The 23,833-nt window shown below is 39.2% G+C and overlaps 1 protein-coding gene across 2 annotated transcripts in view; it reads right to left on the bottom strand.

The window, feature by feature from the left end:
* nr2f2 (nuclear receptor subfamily 2, group F, member 2) overlaps positions 1–23,833 on the bottom strand; it is a 278,032-nt gene that overhangs the window by 182,036 nt on the left and 72,163 nt on the right. For both annotated transcript variants that reach the window (XM_079875073.1, XM_079875074.1), the window contains exon 3: positions 21,084–21,250. The gene's annotated coding sequence lies outside the window, so the exon portion shown is untranslated. The remainder of the gene's footprint in view (positions 1–21,083; positions 21,251–23,833) is intronic.

Genomic DNA, 23,833 nt, shown 5'->3' with positions numbered 1-23,833 from the left:
GTGTGTATGCATGTATTAATATATATATATATATATATATATATATAGAGTTATTTATTTTAAATAACATTATAAATGTCTTTAGTACTGTCAATTTTGACATATATATATATATATGCATTGATCAAAATTGACAGTACTAAAGACATTTATAATGTTATTTAAAATAAATGCTGTTCTTTACAACTTTATATTCATTAAAGAAAAAACATATCACAGTATCCACTGTTTCCAACATTAATAAGAAATGTTATTTTGAGCAGCAAATCTGCATATTAGAATGATTTCTGAAGGATCATTGAAAACTGTAGTAATGATGGTGAAAATTCACCAAAAACACAAGAATATTTTGCATCGTAATATATTAAAAAAGAAACACAATAGAATGACATTCTTGATAATCTACATAATTGTGTGCTTCCATATTTGCTGCAAAAGTTTATGCAGGGTCATTTTCTAAGCTAGCATCACAAAGCCCCTGTGCACAAAGCAATTGATTTATAAAAAAGACACACACAAAAAAAAGAACTTGACTGGCCTGCACAAAACCTTTGGTTTGAACTGGAATGCCTCATTGATGCTCTTGTGTCTGATTGGAAGCAAATTTCCACATCTATGTTCCAACATTTAGCAGAAAGTCCTCCTAGAAAAGTACAAGCGGTCAGAGCAGGAGGGATACACGCTGATTGACTGAAATGACTACTACAAGCACATATGGGTTGGACCATGTGGTATAGGTTATGATGACTATGACTAACTATGTAGCCTTTCTTATCCACTGACATGCAGTTACCAAAAAATCTGGCCACAACCGAGACGTTTCCTGTGCAGCTAGTTCTGGTTATTATTTTTTTGTCAGCATTAGATCAGAGTGTAATCTAGCAGCCATGAGCACCATGAGACCATGAGCATAATACAAAGATATCACTCCAGAGCCCCATCGGTCCTCCTCTTGTGTCAGCACTTGAGATCTCAATCTGCAACTTAAAGGGCCCTTCTCTCGCTTTCTTTGTGTCTAGCCAGAGAGGTTACATCAAGAGGGAGAAGGAGGGAGGGGGGGGGGGGATTGTTGTATTCGAGAGGGAGATGGAGAGAGAGAACAAGGAAGATAGGTGGAGGAAAGAGAAAAAGATGGGGGTTGGTGTATGTGTGTGCATGCACATATGTGTCACCATGTGTGTGTTCTTCTACAGACCCCCTGGGGAGCAGATCTTGTCATAGAGATCACACAGCCAGAAGCTGAAGAACACACTAGCGAGGAGAACTCGAGATGAACGGAGGCTGCTTCTACTCAGCGGCAGCCATCATTTGCTCCGAAACGGTTTACAGAATAAAGGCGGCGTTGAACAGCAACAACAGAGGATTAAGCATAAGCCTTTATGGCTGGAACACGACCGCTTGGTCTGTCCGCCACAGCTGCCTATAGTCTGCGAGAGGCAGAAAAGCCACCGCACCACATTATCATCAGACTAAAACCCATCGCTGAGGTGTATTCCGACATACAATCACGGAAGGCTTTAGTATGTGAGCATAATCTGCCGTAGGACACGTTTTGACGCAGGATATCTGATGTCCTTGTCTCTCCATATGTTTGATGTGAGCGGGGAGGGGTTGTTTTCTATCAGTACGAGCTAAACAGGATGCCGGGATGTTGACAGGAAAAAATAATGATGGTCACTCCTTTGATCTCCCACATATGTTCAAACTCTCTCACAGTCTGGCTCTCATATCCCCCTACGCAGACAAAGGGAGAGAGTCGGCCGTCGAAAGTGACTGTGTCTTCTTAAATCGACGTATAGGGGGCTTTCTTCTTTCGCTAGATGACGGAAACCACCAGTTCAGATGCCATTAGAAAACATTCCCTGAAGGCAAAGCCAGAGGGGTCCTCGGAGGAGCGAAGTCACCTAGTCTATCAGTCTGTTCAACGGTTCATTCCCCCTTTTACTTTGTACCTGTCTGCTTATCTAGGGATGACAGCAAATTGCCATGGCTTTACATCACTCAATATGCAGAGCTGTCATCAAGGCTTCCATCATTGCTACTTAGCATATCGTCTAACAAAAGACCCTCCACACAGTAGGGATAGGTTTGCCACTTTTACTGCCCAACCATGTTATTATCATCTAATTTACAAAGACAAGATGATAATTACATGCAATTAGAATTATAAACCTGCCATAGTGTGTGAGGTAAGCCTCAGGTAATACTATAAAGAGGACTCTCATTGGCTCAAATCGTGCCCCAAGTTTCTCCTAAAGCTTCAAATTACCATATTACATAACACTTTATAACTTTACTATATTATTACCTACAGATAAAATAAGGGGGCTTTACCATAGATGTAGGTTGATAGTAGCTGTTAGTTTTAAACTAACCGTAAATAGTGAGGAAAAAGTTACATAAAAGACTTTTAATTGAAAAAAAAATTTTTAACTAAATTATAACAATTCAAAACAAAACAAAAATAATAAAATTGTAATTTTCAAATTTTAAATGATTTCATCTGTGTACCTTGTGTGAAAGAAAAGCAAAATAAAAAAGATTTTGAGAAAAAACATTCAGAAGAGACTGAGCTGTCTCATAAAAATACACATGATCTCTTTCATTGGAAGTGACAGAAATATGGCCCACCCACTATTGCAGCGAAGCATATCGGGGGAATGTTACTCCAAAGCCTCGGGACTGAAGGTCAACTGTACCTATTCATTCACTAAAGCGTCATAAGGAATTCTGCAAAAACCAGGTCCCAATTTCATGGCAAATTTCCACCCAGAAGTACATCTGTATGGGGGATGTAGAGGCAGCCAGCGGGAGTGGGTTTCTCTGGATTAGGCCTGCTCATCAGTTTATCATTCATCATTTAGCGGGGGACAGCAGAGGGTGGAGAACCCAAATCCCTAATTCTCTGCAGCCGTACCTTCCTTTGTAGGCACCAGGATTAACGAGGGGCCCTGAAAGAACCTGATGAGTTTAAAGCTGGGGATGAGAGAAGGGTGAAAGGCAGCACAGATCAGGACAGAGATACCATTAGAGACCTCCATAAATCAAGCCATCCTTAAGGTAGAGGTATACTGCGGTTTAAAGACCAGCTGTACTTTTTAACCTCCACCTTTATTTCCAGCCCCATCCACTGCGGTTATGTACGACCGGAGGGGACGGAATCATATTCCCCCTCCCAAACCCTTCCTGACAAACTCTGAGCGGTGTGGACATGGGGATTGTCTCCTAATGAGATCAAGCTCTTCTGAAAAAGGTGGTTCTTATAGCATTGGACTTTATTGAAAAAGATCTCAAGCTCTTGTTGCTTTGGGCAAGATTTCTTAAAAGTGGAAGAGTGGAGGACAGGCAGAATGACAAAAACAACTACAGAAACCTAAGAAACGTCAGTTGAATTTACTGACTTGGCGGCTCTAAAGTTCTTTAACTCCTCTGAAAAGGATAGCCTTGCGGCTGCCATGCCTCACAGACCGCTAATGATTGTGCTAGCTAAAATTTACAAGTGGAACCAGATTTTTAAGAGAAACATTGATGAGGCACAACACCTTGCATGGCTCATGAATCAGTCTCTTAGCTTTTTTCATTGCCTCAAAGATTTACTAGCACATTAGAAAAACTAGGGGAGTGACAGAATTAAGGAAGCAGGAATGTAAACGGACTAGTTGGGAAATGTCAGTAGATTTACTTTATAGCCTGCGTCTAAAACACAGGCATGATTTACTTCTCTTATGCTATAGTTAGTTCCCTCACCAGGTGGCCAGTCGCAAATTCTGCCACAAGTTGCCCACAATAAAGACCTGTTTAGTGATAACCATAAGCTGATAAGGGAAAGAGGGGAAAAGACATTGATTTACAGCCAAGTTTAATACTGTATTAATCTTGATAGACAGATATCAAAAGATTATGACAGGTAAGGCATCATTCAGCAAACAGCCCTTAATCAAATTCTTTCACTCTCAGAAAAGCTCTTGAGGACATTAGTCTGATCCAGTAAAGAGTGAGAACCTGGGTGTCTTCCAGCAAACAGCTTTCTCTAAATTCGAGTGGTGGTGCGCAGGGGAGCTGTCTCTTTAAAATGAAAGGCTAGCAGCGGTGGAAGGGATGCACAAAGTTTTTATCTGTAACAATAACAAGATGAAAATACATTTCCACACTCAGAACAAACGATTTTGGCTAAGTTTCCTGAAGTTTAGTTTCTGCAGTGGACCCAAGCATCCTGAAGTCATCAATTTTGCAGATGTAACTGATGCAGATGTTGTACTGCTAACCTTAAAGCCAAGATCTGCTTTGATATGTTCACAGGACAGAGAGAAAGCAGTTTAAAAGACTTAAAGTTTTTAATGTTGTTTAGTCTATGTGGTGTTTTTAATATTTCTTTAAGACAAAGCATGTGCAAATTCATAAGTCAACACCATTGTTTAGTATTTTCTCCTTAAAGGTGTACTGTGTAATTTTTAGCGACATCTAGTGGTGAGGTTACGAATTGCAACCAACAGAAGTCACGGTGGCAGACAGGCAAATATATCGTCGTCTGAGACAGCAAAGAGTAGCCAGTTAAGCAATGAGGTTTTATATTAGGAAGAAATTAGGTTTACTTGATTATTCAGTAAAACATTATGTTATTGCGAATATTATTGTTACTTGTTCATCACTGTGCCAGTGTTTTATTCGCTGACTTTAGCTAGCTTCTTTACACGAAGAGCAACATAGTGACGAAACACGTTTGTCCATTTATGGCCACTGTAGAAACATGTCAGCGCAAAATGGCTACTTCAATGTAAGGGGACCCGTGGTGTATGCAGTTAGAAATGGCTCGGTTAAAATGTAAGGTCTTTACACACCACTGAAAACATAGTTATGTATATGATATTGCATTTCTGTCAACAGAACCTCCTAAATATTACACAGTGCACCTTTAAAACTGCAGTCTCATAAATGCAGGGGGCGGGGCGGGATTTAGCATATCATGCTAAACTATGCTGAGAAGCAGGGGAGTCTCAAACAAAGCCGGGTTATCCTGGTATATTTTTTCTATTGATATGAAAAATTGGGTACATTTAGCGATATAGTGGGTGAATTATGTATATGATGTATATTACATATGTATATGTTACGATGAACTATATGCCTTTCTCCACTGACGTTCTAAGTTGTTCAAAGCATTTCCAAGGATACTGGTTTTTAGAAGGCAATTGTCTGACTCTGAGATGGTGAACGGGAACATGGTTTGTGTAACATTATCAACACATAATTATCCATTTGATTACGTAGTCAAGCAAAAGGCTAATCATATTAATTACCGTTATGTGTCTGACGTTGTAGAAAGAGATATATAAATTGCATTACCATTCTAATACACTGACTTGTACACAAGCCTATTGCAAGCCTATTCATTCTTCCACTTCTTCTGAATCAGTTTCTGGTTCAAACATATATGGCTGAATTAAACCAGTATTTACACTTGCCATTGTGCAGCGTTTCCTGCAGTAAAGTTGACTGAGTGGATCAGGTATTCTGAGCTTGTGTGATTCCGTGGAGGCGGGGCTAATTTGCATATTCATGAATCCACATATAGGCCTGTTTGTATTAGATATGGGGCCCTGTTTACACCTGGTATTAAAGCTACACTGTGTAGGATTTACTCCCATCTAGCGGTGAAATTGTTTATGACTACCAACTGAATATTACTTTCTAGCTCCTCCCATTCCGAGGGCGTTTTAACTCCTACGGTGGCCGTATTATTTCAAATCTGCCGGCAGTCGCGAGTAATCTCCCCCTCGCATTCGTCATGGTACAACTGAGTGTCAAAACGCGAAAGGCGAAGCTTGAATTTCCAGGTATGTCCCTCTTTGGCACATGTATTTTCAAGATGGAGGCGCAACATGGCTGCCGCCATTCGAGCGACTCGCTCGTATGTATTCTAAATGGCAGATTCTACGCTTACGAGAATACTTTATTAGTTGGTAGAAGTGTTTTTTGCTAAGAATCAACTTAAAAAAATTACACAGTGTAGCTTTAAGATGCGTTTTGGTCGATCGGATCACAAGTGGACCAGGGAGACACATTAAACCTGGTATTTTAATCCGCCTTTCGACCACTTCTGTCCTGTTTTCTTCTAAGGGGAGGGTCTATAGGCGGGTAAAGGTATACGTTTTTTCAGATCTTTCGATCTAATGGACGAAATAAGCTCACACAATTTACATTTATGAACACGCCCCGGAGCAGCATCTTTCGTTTCTGTTCTGATAGCCGCAAGATCACGCCAAACGCTGTGAGTGAGCGTTAGAAATCAGGAATGGTGAGAGAATATTGTGCTTTGTACGGTTTTCATCTTCAAACCAAACTTGGGTCTTCAGCTGACAAAGTTTAAATCCCGTCTGGCTAGTGCGCTTCCCATAATGTTTATGCATAAGGTGGAGAGTAGGCAGTTTTTGTGGCTGTTTAAATGCATTTGACCACATGAGCGTTTACACATCTAAAGCAATCCGGTCAAATGGGCTTTCGACAACCTCTGGACGTGGTCTTAAGTGGACAAGCTCAAAACATTTTAGACCTGGTTACACCTGTATATAGTGTCGTCCACTTTGGTAGATCCGATCGACCAAAATGCATTCTAATCCCAGGTGTAAATAGGGCCTATAATTGAATCTTATTGTAAAGCGTCACAGATATAATATCAATCTCAGACTTCATATTAGTTGCAAATTGGTTTCGCAATCAATTGAATAAATTCAAATAAGTTCAAACTGGACCAGAATCACTCCACGACCCCAACCCCACGAAAAAGTTGTTGTTGGAAAGTAAAGTTGTAGAGGAAATATTTGTTGTCTCAGTCTAAGTGGTCCTTGCTTTGCATTCCACAACTTTTGCACAAACACACCTTTTTCCTTCACAAATTCCTTGATAACAAGCAGTCAAGTCTATTCATCTAATGATCAACTTCTTCCATATTCTGAAGGTTTAAGCAGTAGTCAATAACTTCTCGGTTTGAAATGAACTCTGTAAGGTCATGACACAGGATGAAGGGGAAATGGTGATGACAAACAAAGGTCCCAACACTCCATAGCCTGGCCTGCTGCCGGAGAGGGCCACACTCCAACTCCTGACTCCTTTGGGAGATAACCGGGATTCTCCAGGCCTTCCCAAACCTGGTAACTTCCCGTAGACACCTCTCTTCTCTTCTCCTTCCCTGATGTTATCAGGGGCCAGGACCCACTGTGGCCCTTTGTGGCTCACAGCCCCAGTTTCCGTCCGCACACGTGTGTGTCACATTATCTGTCAAGAGGCCAGACGCCATTTCCTGCATATTGGAAGGGGTGGGTAGGGGACAGGAAAGGGAAAGAACACACAGACTGACATCCAGGGAGGGACGAACAGAGAGACTGTGTGTAGTTTCTTGACCCAGGATTTTATATCAAAAGATTGGCTCCAAAAGACGGGTAATTTTGTTTCGCTCGAGTCTATGAACAATGCAAGCAGGTTTAATGGCCTGTTTGTAAGCACACAATTTATACTGAGGTCAGACTGCATGTAGAGACTGAAGTTGGCAGGAACATGGCCAAAGTTTTAGAATACCATTCCATTATTAAAAATTAATATGAAAGCAAATTTCCACTTCATAGAAAAAAAAGTAGTTGAGAGATAAATTTTAAATAAGGCACAATTTTGAGAAACAAATTTGCAATAACGAGACAAAATCATATTGTGTGATATGAAATCACATTGAGATATATAGTCAAATTTATGAGGAAAGTCACAAATACAAAAACCATTTCAATTGTCATATTAGGAGATATAATGATGTAATTATGATAAATTATGTTATAACTGGGAGAAATATTGAAAGACAAAAATACACATTGTAAGAAAAGTCGCAAATATGAGGGGGAAATCAGCAATTGTGATATTAGGAGATATAATGTTGCAATTAGGAAGGAAAAAAGGATATCATTGTGAGATGTAAAGTCACAATTGTGAGGAAAAAGTGACGTACCAAAAAAGTTGCAATTTACAAAAAAATTATAAAATAGTAAGACTAAGAGATACAATGTTGCAATTATTAGAAATAATGTTATAATTGTGAGATCCAGTTGTTATTTTTTTCTTTAATCTTCTCTTTAATCTAAGGAAGAAAAAAACAAGTTTCATTTTGTAGTATGAATAAATAGATAGCTATAAAATGACGCCTGTTTGTTTGCCACCCTCATTTGTGTGTAACCATAATTTGTGGTCTGACACATACTCTTCATAACATTTTTGTCTATTTATTAATTTTCCATGAGTTGACACACGCAAGTTCAAGGACTGCATGTCATCACATGTTAGTGTGGAAAAGTAATCCAAAAACTGTCAAGACTTCCCGAAAACATTTCCCTAAATAGAGCCACATGTGCCGTGAGGCCATGGAAAACAAACGCAAACATAGTGTTCACAGTTTTACAGAAATATTCAACACTCTGTCCATTAGGTGCAACTTAATGAGCCTTCTGAGCCACGACAGTTAGCTATACTTTGACCCCAATAAAAGAGCTATTTCACAGAGGGGAGAGAATGCATTTGCCCCTACCACTTGGCTACCATCTGAGTTACAACTAGGCCATGATCCGACTCCATCCGCATCCTTGGCTGGACTCAGGGGTCTGATTTCAATGGCTGCCTAAGCAGAGTTTGACTTTGAAGGCTTTGATCCCGGGGCAATGCTATGGCATTTGACTTCTGGTAAAGAAAAAAAAAAGCAGCATGTCAGACCTCCAGGGTCACTGGGATCATTTAGCACTGCTGAAAATAACCAGTGGTGAGCCGCGATTTGGGGAATCTAAAAGAGGCCTGGCATTAGCAGGTGCCCCGAGGTGGACTGGAGAGTGCTACAGAGTAGGTCATTGACCTTGGACCATGGAGAACTTTATATATATATATTTTTTTTTTTTCCAGAAAAACCTGGAGGCCCGACTTCATTTTGCAGCCAATGCTTCCACTGCTGTTTTGAACCACCCTGACGCCCACTGCCAGCACCCTCCCAAAAACTAAAATTAATAAAAAGTATTTAAAATATTTAATTGGAAAAAAGAAAGAAAAATCCATCAATTCCCAGCTAAAGTATTTTCCAGTCATTTCGCCACTAGGTCTGGTAATCGTGCCACAAGAGGTGGCAAGTGCCAGAATGAAGGCACATTGCATGTACATTTCTGATTGGTCAGTGAAGTGGCAATCACAACCAATCAAGTAGCATTTGGCTTCCTTAAGAAAAACTGTCCAAAATCGCTCCGTATTCTCTATATACTGCATTTACTACAAAGGGAAAAGAGAACTTGTGAGTGATTTTACACAGAGCTAAATGTACACACCAATCAAACATGTATTTATAGAGTTGATATGAAACAGAAGTTGTGATAGTCTTTACTTTCCTATTGTGGTATTCTAGAGAAACAATCTCTTAAACATGACAAAATGTAGGGCAAGATTTGATTTTATCCATCAGGAATTGATTGGATCATTGTTGTTTGCTATTTCTGCGATTTCATGCAAGTGCCACTAAACTTGTCATCAGAGAAGAAAAGAGATGTCGTTGCAACGGGGGAGGAAAGTTATTTTGATTAAAGAATATGAGGGCACATGAAGTAAATTATTTGCACGGATAAAACATTTACAAGAAATACTGCAATATTAAAAAATAAGAAGAGTCTATTTTGATTTCATGGTGACTTTAATTTTGTTCGTTTTACTAGCCATATATGCACTTATATGCAACCCGAAATACTTACTGTTTTGTAGCAGGTTTTCGCTCATTAGCATCACTGCATTTGCACTGACACGTTCAACATTGTCTTGTGTCTAGACAACTCTAAGCAGGCTTGTTGGCTATTATGCACCACATAAAATGCCTTTCATACTGTGTAAGTGTATAACAACAAAACAAAATGACATAAAAGGTCCATGGCATGCAAAGCTACACTAACTATATTAGTAAAACGCCTATTTAGTATGTGGTTGACTCAGTGCCACTAATATACTATTAATTGCTGAGATCTAAACAGGGATGTAACTCTAACCTCTAGGTGACAAGCTCAAATGATATGTTAACATTAGCCACCAGCTATGCTACCTAAGGTTACCATTTAACAGAGAAGCAGAAAGTGACACTGTCTTCCCTTACAACGCCTCCAGACAGTATTCAGAGATTGAGCTGTCACTTTTCATGTGTGTCTTTTTTCTTTCTTTCTTTTTAAACCACAGATTGATTTAAGCATGAACGCATCTGATACACTGCCAAAACCACAGTACAAACCTCAGCCTGGAGTGTAGGAATATTTATACAATGAGGCTTGGTTAAACTTAAGCCTTTTTCTCCACAACAATCTCTTATTGCCGTAATCTAAACTCATAATTAGAAGTTCTGCCCTCCTCAGCACAGTGCAGATCTGATGCTGAAATCTTCATTACACCACAGAAAGCATAACTAAAAGGGATACCCTTGTGGAAAAAATAACTACACTTTAACATGCTTTTGAAAGGGTATTTATTAAGGAAATATATTAAAGTATACTTGATTCCGGACTTTTTTTGGTACGTTTTTTTGACACTTAACTGCATGTTATTAACAGTTAAATGAAAATGTATTATATTTAATATTTATATTAAATGAGGTTTATAGTAGGTATACACTTAAGTAGGACTTAAGTACATCTTTGTATGTAATTTTATTACTTCTATTGTCTTTGAACTTATGGTAAACTAACATATACTTTAATGTCATTTATCTTGAAACTTATAAGTCATGTGTTTAAATATATTTGTAATTACACATTTGAAATGATGAATTTGCAATGTAGTACATTTAAAACATTAACTGTTATATAGCAATATAAAATAACATGCAACAGTTAAAATTAACCTCAAGTACTTTAAATGTACTATAATTAAACACAAAGTAAGTGTGATTGCATTCAATTGTGACATACAATTAAGCACACCTCTTTTTACTAATTTTCTTCTTTGTTATAAATTGTCATTTACTGACCTTCATGTAATTATTTTTTCAATACATGAAAATACCCAATAGCCAAAAAGACCATAAAATTGGTCCTTCAAACAATAGGTTTCTGAGAAAAACGTATAAAAAAATGTATTCAGTTAACAAACCTGGTTGACCGTCCAATCCGATTCTTCAGTTCAACTCACTGACTCAATGATCTGGTCACAACAGTTAACAAATCATCAATGGTTAATTTTGGTCACATAAAACTACTGAAAAGGTTTGAAATGGCATGGGTAAGTAATGACAACATTATGTTTTTTTTGGTAAACTATCCATTTAAGCAGTATGTATTCGGAAGTCAGATATGTTTTTATATGTAACCGAATAGAACCTACATTTCCACTAACACACATGTGGTGTACACTAACCTCATGAACTTGGGCCCATTAGTCTGTGTCAGCAGGCCCTATACCTTTTGAGGAACTGGGGCACCATTTGCCATTTTTCACCTGCTTAAAAAGTGAATGACAAGTAAAGGTCTCAGCTCACAAAAACAGACCTGCTGGTGGTCCTCTTCAAAACACCCGGAGTCGCTGCGATCAATTCACATTACTGAAAATAACCCCTGCATCCATGTCTCTCATAAAGTTCTCCCTCAGACAACAACTCCACCCCCAGCCCCCCACCACCCAACCATATTCCAGCTTCCCCCCGAGCTCTGTGACACCAGCAGGTGCTCTTTGTCATTGAACCTGCGGCACATGCTCCCAGACTCCAGAATAGCAGCCGAAGGGCCCCATCGCTTGTCCTTCAGTGCCTCCTCTTTTGTTTCACACTGTATAGCCTCGGCTCAATGCCATTTTTGTTCTCACGTGTCAAAAGTTCACTATGAAATATGGCTCTGTGGAATATTCATTTTAAGTCCCCAAAGAGGAACGCACTCAAACGCACATTCAACTGTGTTTTTATTCTCTCTAATGACTCTTTGATAAACCTAAGCTAAGAGGAAATCCTATTCTGTAATATGAGAAAGGCATTCCAAGCTGTACATCTGTCAAAAAAAAAAAAAAAAAAACTCTTTCAGACTTATTCTTTACAGGTCACAGAGATACATCTACTCGGGATCCATTTCTAATGAATGCTTTGAATGGCAGACATCAGTGACGTTTGTGTGAACATGTTGCACTTTAATACCATCTGCAAAGAGTTTTAGTAGACACACCGATTCAAATGGAGAAATGTTACAGCACTGCCACAATGTTCCTGTTCTCATTCTGCATTTTGAGTATTTTCTGTAAAACTCTAAATCACAGTGTCCAAATTATTTGTGTGTGTGTGTGGGGGGGGGGGGGGGGGGGGGTTTTAAAGCATTCTCAATTTATTAATGGTACTGTATTTACTAAAAGAAATGTCACAAAATAGTTATATATTAAGTTATAAAAAAAAATTAATTCTAACTGCACACAGTTGCATAGCATAGCCTATCATATAAATAACTTTTAATTAAAAAAAAAATTAGAAAAAGCCCTCAAATGATGATAATTCAGAGACAGTGTGGCAGATTAAGGCAAAAATGTTAAAGAATTTACTATATTTTACTTGAACCAAAGTTTTTTTTTTTAATACCTTTTTTTCTCTCTCTCATGCTGCTCCTGGTTTGCCCTGTGATTTAATTTGTTTTGTTGGTTTGCTGTTCTCCTTGGAGAGCTCTTGTTCCAACAGACACACGCAAAACTAGGTGTTCTTGTAGCACAAGGGCAAGAACATAGACTCCCATTCACCTTGTGTTTCAGTGCTATTTCTCTCACCCATAGTGGCCCCTAAAAATCAATAGAAGTTCAGGATCTAACTGTGTCTGGGGCACAGATGTACACAACTGTGTGTACAAGTTCAGCTGAGGACAAGCAGCCACAGAGGATTTGTCCGCTGCCATATTATTTCCTATGTGACAACTGCACAGAGAGCATGTGAGTGATTTGCTCACTCAGAGAGTAGGAAATGAGAATTTTATGGCATTTGGAAACCAAAATTATTCTTTCCTCCCTCTCCATCCATGTCACTTCCATTTATTTACACCTCTTATAGACGGGCTTCGCATCCACACTACAAAGTCTATGTAGCCACGAAATAGAGTCTGACCCTTTGGTATTTGCATGCTCCTTTCTAAACACCGGCATGGCCGACATAAGCATTCATGAATAATTGCACAGGACGTATATCCATGGTTAGCGGTGGGCATACACGAGTACAGAGTGTATACCCACCACTTTGATGTGGAATTGTAACCGCATAGAGCAAGAGCTCGCAGACTAACAAGCACTCGCAGCCCAGTGTGTATGTCACAGGGGGAGGGAGTCGCAGCGCAGGGCACATTCATCAAAGAGAAGCTGAGCTGATGGAACCTAAGTGCAGTGTCATCACAAGGAAAAGGCTTGATAATCACTCATGTTGGAGTGGGATCTGCACAGGCCAGGGGAAATCAATAGTAGTTCAGTGGACAGCAGCTAGACAAAACAATCCAGAGGGTGTGTCTCATTCCACTCCTGACGTCAATCAGTATATTGTGAACACTAGAATTCGGGCACTTGTAAGGGTCTTGATCGACTAAATATTGGGAAACCGACTGCTCAATTACCGTTGATCACAAGGTCACACGTTAAAACAGTCATTTATAATATTATTGTATAATTTTTTTTACAACTTATTTCTAATTAAAATAAAATATGAAATAAAGCTAATTTAAAATTTAAATAACAAAATAGAAAAAAAAAAAAAAAAAAAAAATTACTTTATTAAATAAAAGTCATGCAAATGTGCCTGAATGAATGAATGAATTAATGAATGAAACAGATAGACACAGACAATTTTTTAATTATTCCTTGTATTCAAATCTGCCATAAAAATATCTGGTTCCCTAACCCTAGTGCACCTACCACTGAACTAGGGAACAGATTGAGACAACCAAGGCCTCGCAGTCCTTCAATCCAATACTATAGCCTGAATAATGAACCCTGGCCACTAAACTAAATAGATCCAAACTGAAATAAAAAGCATTACACACACTCAATAGCAGAATGGTGTTGTTAATCCCAACATAATCCTGGAGTTTGTTTGTTAAGGTTAATTTGAAATTGACATGCAGCTGTGGGAAATCTCTTTTTAAATGTTATATGTTACTGAATGCAAAGCAAACACTCCCAATAACCGAGATACCGATGCTCTTGGAAATAGACAAAATAAATTAATCTGATCTTTATTTTGACAATGTTTTAAAACTCATAGATCTTACATATTTAATCATCCATTTAACACACACACAAAAATCTTTTTCAAGTGACAATCTGGAATAACATTTTTCCCACTTGGCCACATTCACCTGAATTCAAGAATTTATTTTAGGTCTGCCTTTTCAAACATTTTTAAAAGAACCATCAATCTTTTTTTCCCCCAGGAAAAGACTTAGTTTTGGTCATTCAGAATTCTTGTCTTGAAAGAGAGCCGTGACTCAAGTGGACTGTACGATTACAAATCTCTCTGAGCAGTACATGCTTAACTACAGCAATGGGGAAAGGTGGAGAGGGTCTCTCCATTCTAAGTTGTGGTTGACCTCATTCGGTTTTGGCTCTCACTTGAAGAAAATAACTTTCATCTTTTCTTGCTATGGCTCTGTGCTTTTAGTGGGGAAAAACGGAGGCAAACAAAACACTGGCCAATTGCATCAATTGCAGCCTCTCGGGTTGTCCATCTTAAGATTATTCAACCAAGTCTACAGAATCTTATTTTGTTTAATGCTGCTATTGCATTTCTGTCCTTGTAAGCAAGTAAGTCTAAATATAAATCTGGTCAAATTACTCAGTCTCTAGAGTGTATTTACTATATACATAGTGTTTTGTAACCAGTTTTATGGGCAACATTTCTATCAAAACACTATATATGCACTTATATATGCCCACTTAAATATAAAACTAACAATGATCAATGTTTAGTTACAAACATTTCTACAATATAACTACAAATTAAGTGCATGTTGTTCATAAATAATTTCTTGCTGAGTAAATGTTTCATTGTACCACAAACACTAAAGTGTGTCCATTTGTTGTATAGTGTACTGTTAATTATTCTACATTTTATTTTTCCACATAGGAATTCAACAGTTTATTCATCTGTAAAACTGAATAATTCATGAACTGTCTATCCAAGAAACGATCGTCTTTACATGCCATAACAGAGAAATCATTCAAAATAGGACTGTCATGAGATGACACTTTGCACTTCCAACGGGAAACTGCTGTTGCGTGTCCCGTGTTGGCTGGAGACATGACAAAATGCTGAATGGAGAGGAAAAACGGGGAGGGGGGAAAACGGATCAATACTGCTCGGGAAATAAGGTAGAAAAGGTTATTTACTTGACATTGATCCGTTGCCTCGGCAGCAGAGCCGGTCCAGCATCTCTTTTGTTAACCTTTAAGCCTGAGTGTACTCACAAACGATAGGGGAGTCCACTAACAGGTGTAAATTATGGATCGAAGGAGGTCGCCATACCTCTGTCACTGCCTGGTGCCTGTGTACTTACAGCCCTGAAGAAATTTAAACATCAATAGGGATAATAAGGACAAATTTATCACACTCAGGTCCTGAAGTCCCACTGCCAGGTCTGCCCAGCGTCCTGAGCAAATGTTTCTCAATCTTAGCCTCAATTGATTCAGACATTATTTTTCCCCTAAAGGATGATCAATTGTGACACAGCGCATTTACTTTCATTCTTTGTGCAAGGCTCTTTGTCAGGGGAAAAATACAGACTGCTAATAAGTTTTCTTTCTTTTTTTTAACGTGAATGCCTTAATCATGTTAAAATAAGGATGCAATTCATGGGATTAATCACAGGTACAGGACAGCAGAAAATGAAAAGATGACATTTATTTTCAAAAAAAGGAAAACATACTTTATATTGCTTTTTGTGCTTGAAGGTATTTCAAAATGTAAGATTTTAATATTAGAAAATTTGTACTAGAGTCAAGTACGGAGAAAAACAACCCCTGCTTCACACACACTAAAATTACAAAGCAGACATAAATACATGCGACTAGGATGGCATTAGTTAATAACATTTTTAAAGTGTGCGCCAATGTTTTCTACAAGCAATATTTACGATTTTGGATAAAAATAAAATATTTACAATTTATAACAAACAACTCCTACGAGTCAGTCAATTACAAAAAATAGACATGAACTCACTCATAAGTTATCGATCGAATCAGATTCACACAGTCATTGAATCATTCACGATCACGGGTCATTTTGTGGTAATTTCAGATTCAGAATTCAGAACTATTATAATAAACATTCACAACCAATTTTTGTTGTAACAAAAATTATTTTTTGTTTTAGGGCAGGCAAAAATAATCTTAAAAAACTAAATCTTTATTGAGCCATTTTGTAATTTTCCAACTAAAAATATTTAATTTTAGAAGCAAGTGGCTCTCTATTCATTTTAGTGTGAATCACTGGTTTATTGAATCGTTAACATTGGCTTTAATATCTAAATAGTCATTTCAAAAGCAAGCCTCAGGCTAAAACACAGCTAAATCAATCAGGGCTAAATCAAAGTTTTGAGCAATCTCCGACCACATAACATGCTAATTGTCAGCCATTGAGAATTGAGAATATGCCATTGGGATACCTTTGTAAAAACACCAAGACACGTTGACAACGAATATTCCTGGCAAGCCCTTCTCAAGCCAAGGGTGCTGTAACTCTAACCCGGCTGTTACTAACCATTGGCTGAAAGTATTGCTTGGATCCTTCCCAGCCTTCATCTTCCAACATCCATCATGTTTTTGTTTTTTTTGTGAGGGAAGATGGCACAGACCTGATGCATTGGGTGAGAGACTATTTGTCCTTCCATATGCTAGATCTTGTAAGCCGCTGTATGCTATCCTGCCAAATTTTGTCCCGTGCCAGCAAAGGACACATGTTTTTACAACACAAAGTTTGGCAACCGGTCAAACGGCAGACCTGCAATTTAGGGCTTTCCAAGGTTCAGCATGGCTGCACGGGTCAGCAGGTGAGATTTAAAGAACGTACACGAAAGACGCCTAGAAAATAAGTTTTAAGTTTTAATATGTAACTGTATGCAATGGGTTTGCAAAGTGCATTTAGTGTTATTCATGGTCGACAAATCACTTTACACTCTCATGTGAAAAAACTTCCACAAAAACAAAGTTGCAGAAAAAGAATGCTAACATGCTTTTTGCTTTCAAGAGTAAATGCAGAGATTACCTTGCTACTGAGATCAACCCCAGCCACCCCATTTTGCAATAAAAAAGGGGGTAAAATCTAATATTAAGTGTCAAGGCCTCAGAGGCAGGGAAAGCACTTTGAGTATTCAGCCGGTGTATCCGGGTGATTCATTTTCACGGAGGAAGCAAGCCCATGGGGTGAGGTGACCCCAAGAAGCCAAGAAATTTGTTTTTCCTTCCCTTCATGCTCCCTTCTGGACTGCCTATATCTCACTTCCTGGAAGTACCTGTCCCTCTCACTCACTCTCAAGGACCCAGCCAATCTCCCTTTGTAAATAGAACTATGTTTTATAATTCTCTCTCTCTCTGAGATGACCGTATCAATAATGCAGGGGAACTGCATCTGTCCGGAGTGATGAGATTATTTTTCTGATTTGGCCTGACAGTTATGGTAATAGTTTGCCAAACAATCTACTCTGGCGACAATGACCACAGATTACAGCTGTTTTTAAAACAGCGTGACCGAGGAGAGCTCCATGATTGATTGCACATGAAGAGACAGAGGCGGGCAATTTGGCCCCAGCATCTCACTTGCTTTTAACTCCGCTGATACTGAAATAATCTCTTTCGTTTATCCGTTTGGGGAAATGCACAATACGGAGGGTTGCGAGTCTAAAATAGTCTGACGGCAACAAGTGCGCTACTATTGAAGAAAAATAGCCTTGTGTTGTTTTTGACAAGCCATGTAAAAGACATTATAATGAACATCAACATATCATAGTAGGGTGTTTCTATGGGCATTTTCGGCCTAGTCAACATTTTACAAATATAGCATATCATCTTAAACACCCTTTTTACACTCTCAATAGTGTCCATTTTGTCAAATAATATCAATGTCCAACAGTGTACATACAAGTAACATAGCAGATCTGTCTCTTTTTTTTATAAAAAGTCATGAATATTTCTACATCTCAAATTATTTTTACACATTCCGGCGTAATAATCAAGGAACTGTGCGGCTGTACCATGGGTGCATCAGGTGTAATGATATGACGCAGCGCCTGAAAATAGTCCCCAGCTCGGTAACTTCTTCCAACGTGACCGGGACTAAGTTTGTCTAACCTATTAGACCTATTTTCAGGCGCTGCGTCCTATCATTACGCCTGCTGCACCCATGGTACAGCCGCACAGTTCCTTGATTATTACGCCGGAATGAGAGTAGTTCCTAGCCATATAGGCTTAGAAAATCGCAACTTTTCATTTTCCGTCGATCTTAGTACACGGTTTAACTACAGAAGAGTCAAGTTTTAAATAGGAAAAATATTGAAACTCTTTGGTCATTTTGAAAGAAATGCTACTGGGCTCGTCAGAATCAATGATCTATGCTAAGCTATGCTAAAAGTGGTACCGTCAGACCCGGAGTTCGGCTGAATGGATTCTAAAACGGTAAAACTCAACTGTTTAACTCTGGGGGAGTTGTAAAATGAGCATATTTCCGAAAAAAGTGGAGTATCCCTTTAAGACCAAAAAAAATTTCGGCCAATCATTGCATTCGGTCCGATACATGTATTTCCATACCTCCACGCACCCTGTTCAAGTAGACCTCACACGTCATCAGCGAGTTATACAGGCTATACAGAGTTGTAGACAGACAGTCACAGTGCGCCATAAACAAACAGCAGCCACCTTTTACAGTTCATCTTGAACCAAAACAACAAGCTTATGTTGCGTTCACGCCATGTCATAACCATGATTACGAGATGACAACCCGTGGCATTCGTACTTGGAGCTGTTCACGTCCTCAGGCTCGGATTTTTGTGTATGTTAACACTAGCAAAGCCGAAATGAATCTACAGCAGTCAGGTGGTACAAGTCAGAACTCTATGAGTTGTTTACATTCATTATTATTGTAATGTAATGTTCTTTGAGACATGAGGTTGAGACTCTGGCTGTGTGCATTCATGTGTTTTGAAGGAGGCGTGGCTTTGGAGAGCACTCTGAAGGGAGGGTGGGATCTTATGCTTTCAAAGCTAGCTTGCTATTGCTAGCCTCTACGAAATTACCTACCCTTTCTTTAAGACTTAAAAAGCTTGAATGTAACAAGCAATCATGTCAAGTCATACATCACACAGATTTTCTTTGAATCTAAACATCAACAATGTTTGACATCTCACTGGCTGTCACTTTCTCCTAATCTCTTTGTTGACTTCTAAAATTATGCAATCATAACTTATGACGTAATCAATGTCAAAAGGGAATATGCAATAACTAATGGAAGGGCAATCTGTGATAATTATTTCTTAAATGCAAAACAAAACCTTCTACTTTCATATACTTCAAGATATTGCCATCATGTAATACAGGCTCTATGGTTACACATGTACTGTAAAGCCTAAATCCATAATAGTAATTTATGATTGATTAATTCCTCTGAATTGGCTAAAAAACCCTTGAGGTTAGAGTCTATCAAAGACCAACATCCTTCCTGACTGTTAAAAACTGCAATAATCCACCCTTAAGTGTGCTAACAAGACCACCAAGCCCAAGGCCTGTGGTCTAGTACAGGGACTGTGCAGGTCACACGGCAGGTTAAGAAGCTATAATAAGCCACTACAATAATGTGACTCAAGCCCGGTGAATAAAACATGACTGTAATCCACTTCTTGGCCTAAGAGGTCTCAAAAAGGCAAGGAGGCACTTGTCAGACATCATGACCCAATTACTTTCATAAATAAATGATCATACTTTTCAATTTAAAGTTGCATGCTGTGCTGGGAACCGAGACTGAATTAAAGCGAAAATCATCAGGAGATTTGTATTAGTTATAGTGTTTAACATCTCCAAAAATGAAAAAGGACTCCTCTTGGATATATAGATTTTCCAGCATCCAAGTCAGACTATTAGCATTCCAGGATCTTCTCCCCATCCCTGAATGTTTGTTCTCCAAAACATTGGCAGGCTGAGAGCAGAGAGGCTCATGTTTTATTAATGACACATTAGGAGTAACACCAATCGGCTAATATAAATTTGCATATTTATTAAAAAGAAGACATTTGTGATTAATGGGATTTTGCTATGCTACATGGAAATGAGGTGAAAACTGTTGGTGAGTAAATCCCTGATCTTGGCTTTCAGATGTGGCCCTGCGATGCTCTTAAGGTTACAGTAAGCTACATCTCTTCTACGTTCATAAAATGAGTGTTTAGTCAACGCTGATGCCTTACTAATTCAACTGGCCTTTCAGAACAATATAAAAAGGGGTGTAACAATGCAACAATATGTATCGTGAATAGAGACAATATGTATTGTGTATAGTTAACCCAAAATGAAAGCATCAAATATGATAATGTCAAAACAAAAAAAGTAAATTCTTATTTTAGCTTCCATGTTAATTAATTATTATTATTATTATTTTAAATACATTATTTAATAGAACATTTAAAATGTATGTAGTCAGGGACAATGTGCAAGCATATGTCAGTATTTTTAGCTAAGCAGAATCTTTAATATTTCTATTCTGGTGCCACCATTGCCCTGTGCATGGGGGAGAAGGACAAAGTCCAAACCTATTCAAGTCCACCCCTAATGTAATAGCAAATTTAGCATTTTAATGAACAATACTTTTTGTTAACCGTTTATCATATGTATTTATAAGTGATCATATTAAAAACTCTTAACTCTTTATTTTGGTTTTGATTAAAGTATCATAAGAGTATCGTATTGAGAGATCAGTATCGTGTATCGAACCGAATCATGACATGAGTGTATTGTTACACCCCTGTATATCATAAATCACTTTGCAGGTAAAAACAGTTAATGCATTCACACTATGTGGCGTCTCCAGCGATTCCTGTAAATAAAGACGCTCTCACCTGCTCATTATACAGCCAGTAAGTATTCCACCCATGCTTCAAATACTGCAAGAATATCAGCAGATTTAGTCTGGGGTGTATTAGGCTGCGGATCCCAAGTGTGCTGAGAGAAAGACGGAAGTTGGAGTGGGTTTAGAGGGCCCGTCTGCCATCGATTCAAATATGTCCTATAAAAGAGTAAAAACAGAGAGAGGGGGAAGAAAAAACAGAATAAGAAATTGTCTTGACGACAAGGACATTGTCAGATAAGTGGAGAAGGGCAGTCAGAGAGCTATTTAGAGCGCCGGTAAATGGCCTTTTTACCATTCCGGCTCCCCCTCTCCGCTCCCTCCTCCTCCTCTGTTTGGGGATGGCATTAGAGACTGGAGACTGACATACATTTTTTATAGCTTCATAAAGTCGTCCAATGACCAGGTCACCCTTCTCATAACTAGGGAGCAGAACGCTTGAAAAAAGCCATTCATCACTGTGAAAGGGCCTGCTTGTCCAAGCGCCTTCAAACATGCACAGAGTCTGGCGAGAGACGCTCGGCGCAAATGCTAACGTACTTCTGCCGCTAATGCCAGATGACCTTCTCACATCTATTAGCAGGCTGGCTGACGCAGAGGGCAGACACGTGCCCCGCTTGTCTCCTGCTAAAATCTCAACCGCAAAGATTACAAATACCACGCGTGATTCCACATATCAGCATAAGCGTTGAGAGGAAAGGTACACTGGAGAAAATTTTCATTCAGAAATTGCTAGTAAACTTTACAATTAATTACAAAGAAACGGCAAGTAACATTGAATTAAACCTGAAATTTTGAAGTAGAAAGACTGAAGTAGTATTTTCTTGTTTTATTGACAATTTTGAAAAACTTTTTTTACAGTGTAGCGCAGCCAAGCAGCAACACCCGAAGTGGTTTAAAAAAAGAAAATTAAAGAAATACACCGAAACAAATGAATACACAAGTGTGGAGATGCTTCTTTCTGTTTGACGATTTATTTGGATTTTAAGGGGAAGAGCATGACATGCCTTTTAAGTACGTCCCCTTTGATTTGGCAAGCCAGAAGGACCTCCAGTACAGAATTGGAACGCCCCTCGCAGAGAAACCATCACACCACCGCAGCCCATTAGTGGGCAATTAGTGACAGCTGGTGGGTTGTCAGGCTGGTAATGGGCTCAAAAGGAATACCCGAGGAATACAGAAAACAATAGAGGGAACATGGCGAGAAAGAGAAACGGGACTATTTAAGAAACGGATTATATTCAAAAGGCACGCAACGTATATTGTGCTGCCTTTTAATTTTTTGTCTTCTGCACTAGGGGATCCATAGCAGACAAATGTTTTAATTTAGTCGCTGAGGCAGAAAGTGTTTCCAATAATCATGCTGTCACAACACCCAGACGTGAATGTCCAATCCTGCCAGACTCCCAAAATGTGTAATTATCAGCTCAAAATGATCATGTATAAGATGCCTTATGCTACGGTATTCATTCCAAACAGAGTTGTGTGGGAGTTGGGAGTGAATATGGCGCGTTTAAAGAGAGATCCACTTGCTTGCGTTTATGTTCAGGTAAATTACCCCTCGGTAGAACAAAACAAGAAAGCGACATGTGGAGACAGCACCTAGGCGTTTTTGAGTCAGTTTTTAAACGCAATACTCCCCTGGTTCATGAAAGGAAATAGGCTGCGGTTCTACAGCAGTGTGTCCATCAGATCACTCAGCCTTTTTCGCCTGTTTTTCATTTCAAATGGTGTGGCTGAACTTTGAGAGGCCCAAGTGGCAGGCTGAGGGCGAGAGATATAAGTCCTTTAATAATTTATTTAAGAGGCCAGAAAAAAGGCAGCCAAGGGGAACAAATAGTGTTTCTCCCAGAACCAGGACCCCTTTGACCCCGGCGTGACGTACCTGCAGCGGCCCCGGCCCCATCACATTAGCGAAATTCTTATTTGATGGCATTTTAATATTCTGCCTTGATGACTTTTTAGCAACATTTACTTTCAGCGGTCTCTGGCGCTTCCCCCGGAGGAAATGAAACATGTCAAAACCCATTACGAAAAAATCAAAATTTAAATACCTCGGCCGTGTTAGTAGTAATACACACAATCCCTGCCGCTCAGAGGCAGGGGCGCACAAACACTCATCTGCTTGCCGGCTCGTAATGAGTCTGTTTGATGGGGAAGCGATTTGTGGGTCACCAAGCATACGTTACAGATCCAATTTAACCCTTGATTGCTTGTACTCTGGAGGGATGGGGGAAATGTGTTATTGAAATTTAATACCAGATCATTTCTGTTTTTTCTTTGCCGTCCCCCCGCCCTCTCCTCCCGCGTTGGCACAAAGGTGTGCTAATACGCCTCCCAGTGCAGTGTAGTATTGGCGGAGGTGGCTGAGATGCAATGAGGGAGAAGTAAAAGTGCGGCCGACGGAGAGAAACAAAGACAATTTTATGCATGAACGCTAGGCCAGCCTCCTCCCGGGGTCTTGCTAAACACCAATCCAATTAGCCCCCGAAGACGCCACAATGGTTTCCGACTCAATTGAGTTTTGGCTATTCCATCATGTGATTTATGACTTTTACAATGCTGTTATTTCTATGGCGATGTGATCCGTGTACGATGCTTATGCGACAGATACGCAGCGTGGCAATTTCACAGACATGCGGACTGCTGCGGGAACAGACAGATAGGATGCTATAATGTGGCAGCATGCAAATGTCTGCTGGTTAGTCTTTAAGCGAAAAGAGAGAGCAGAATGAGAGATAC

The sequence above is a fragment of the Squalius cephalus genome, assembly GCF_949319135.1.
Source record: "Squalius cephalus genome assembly, chromosome: 6".
NCBI classification, from domain to species: domain Eukaryota; kingdom Metazoa; phylum Chordata; class Actinopteri; order Cypriniformes; family Leuciscidae; genus Squalius; species Squalius cephalus.
Note: the sequence above shows the minus strand (reverse complement) of the source record. Positions and strands in the feature narration are given on the sequence as shown.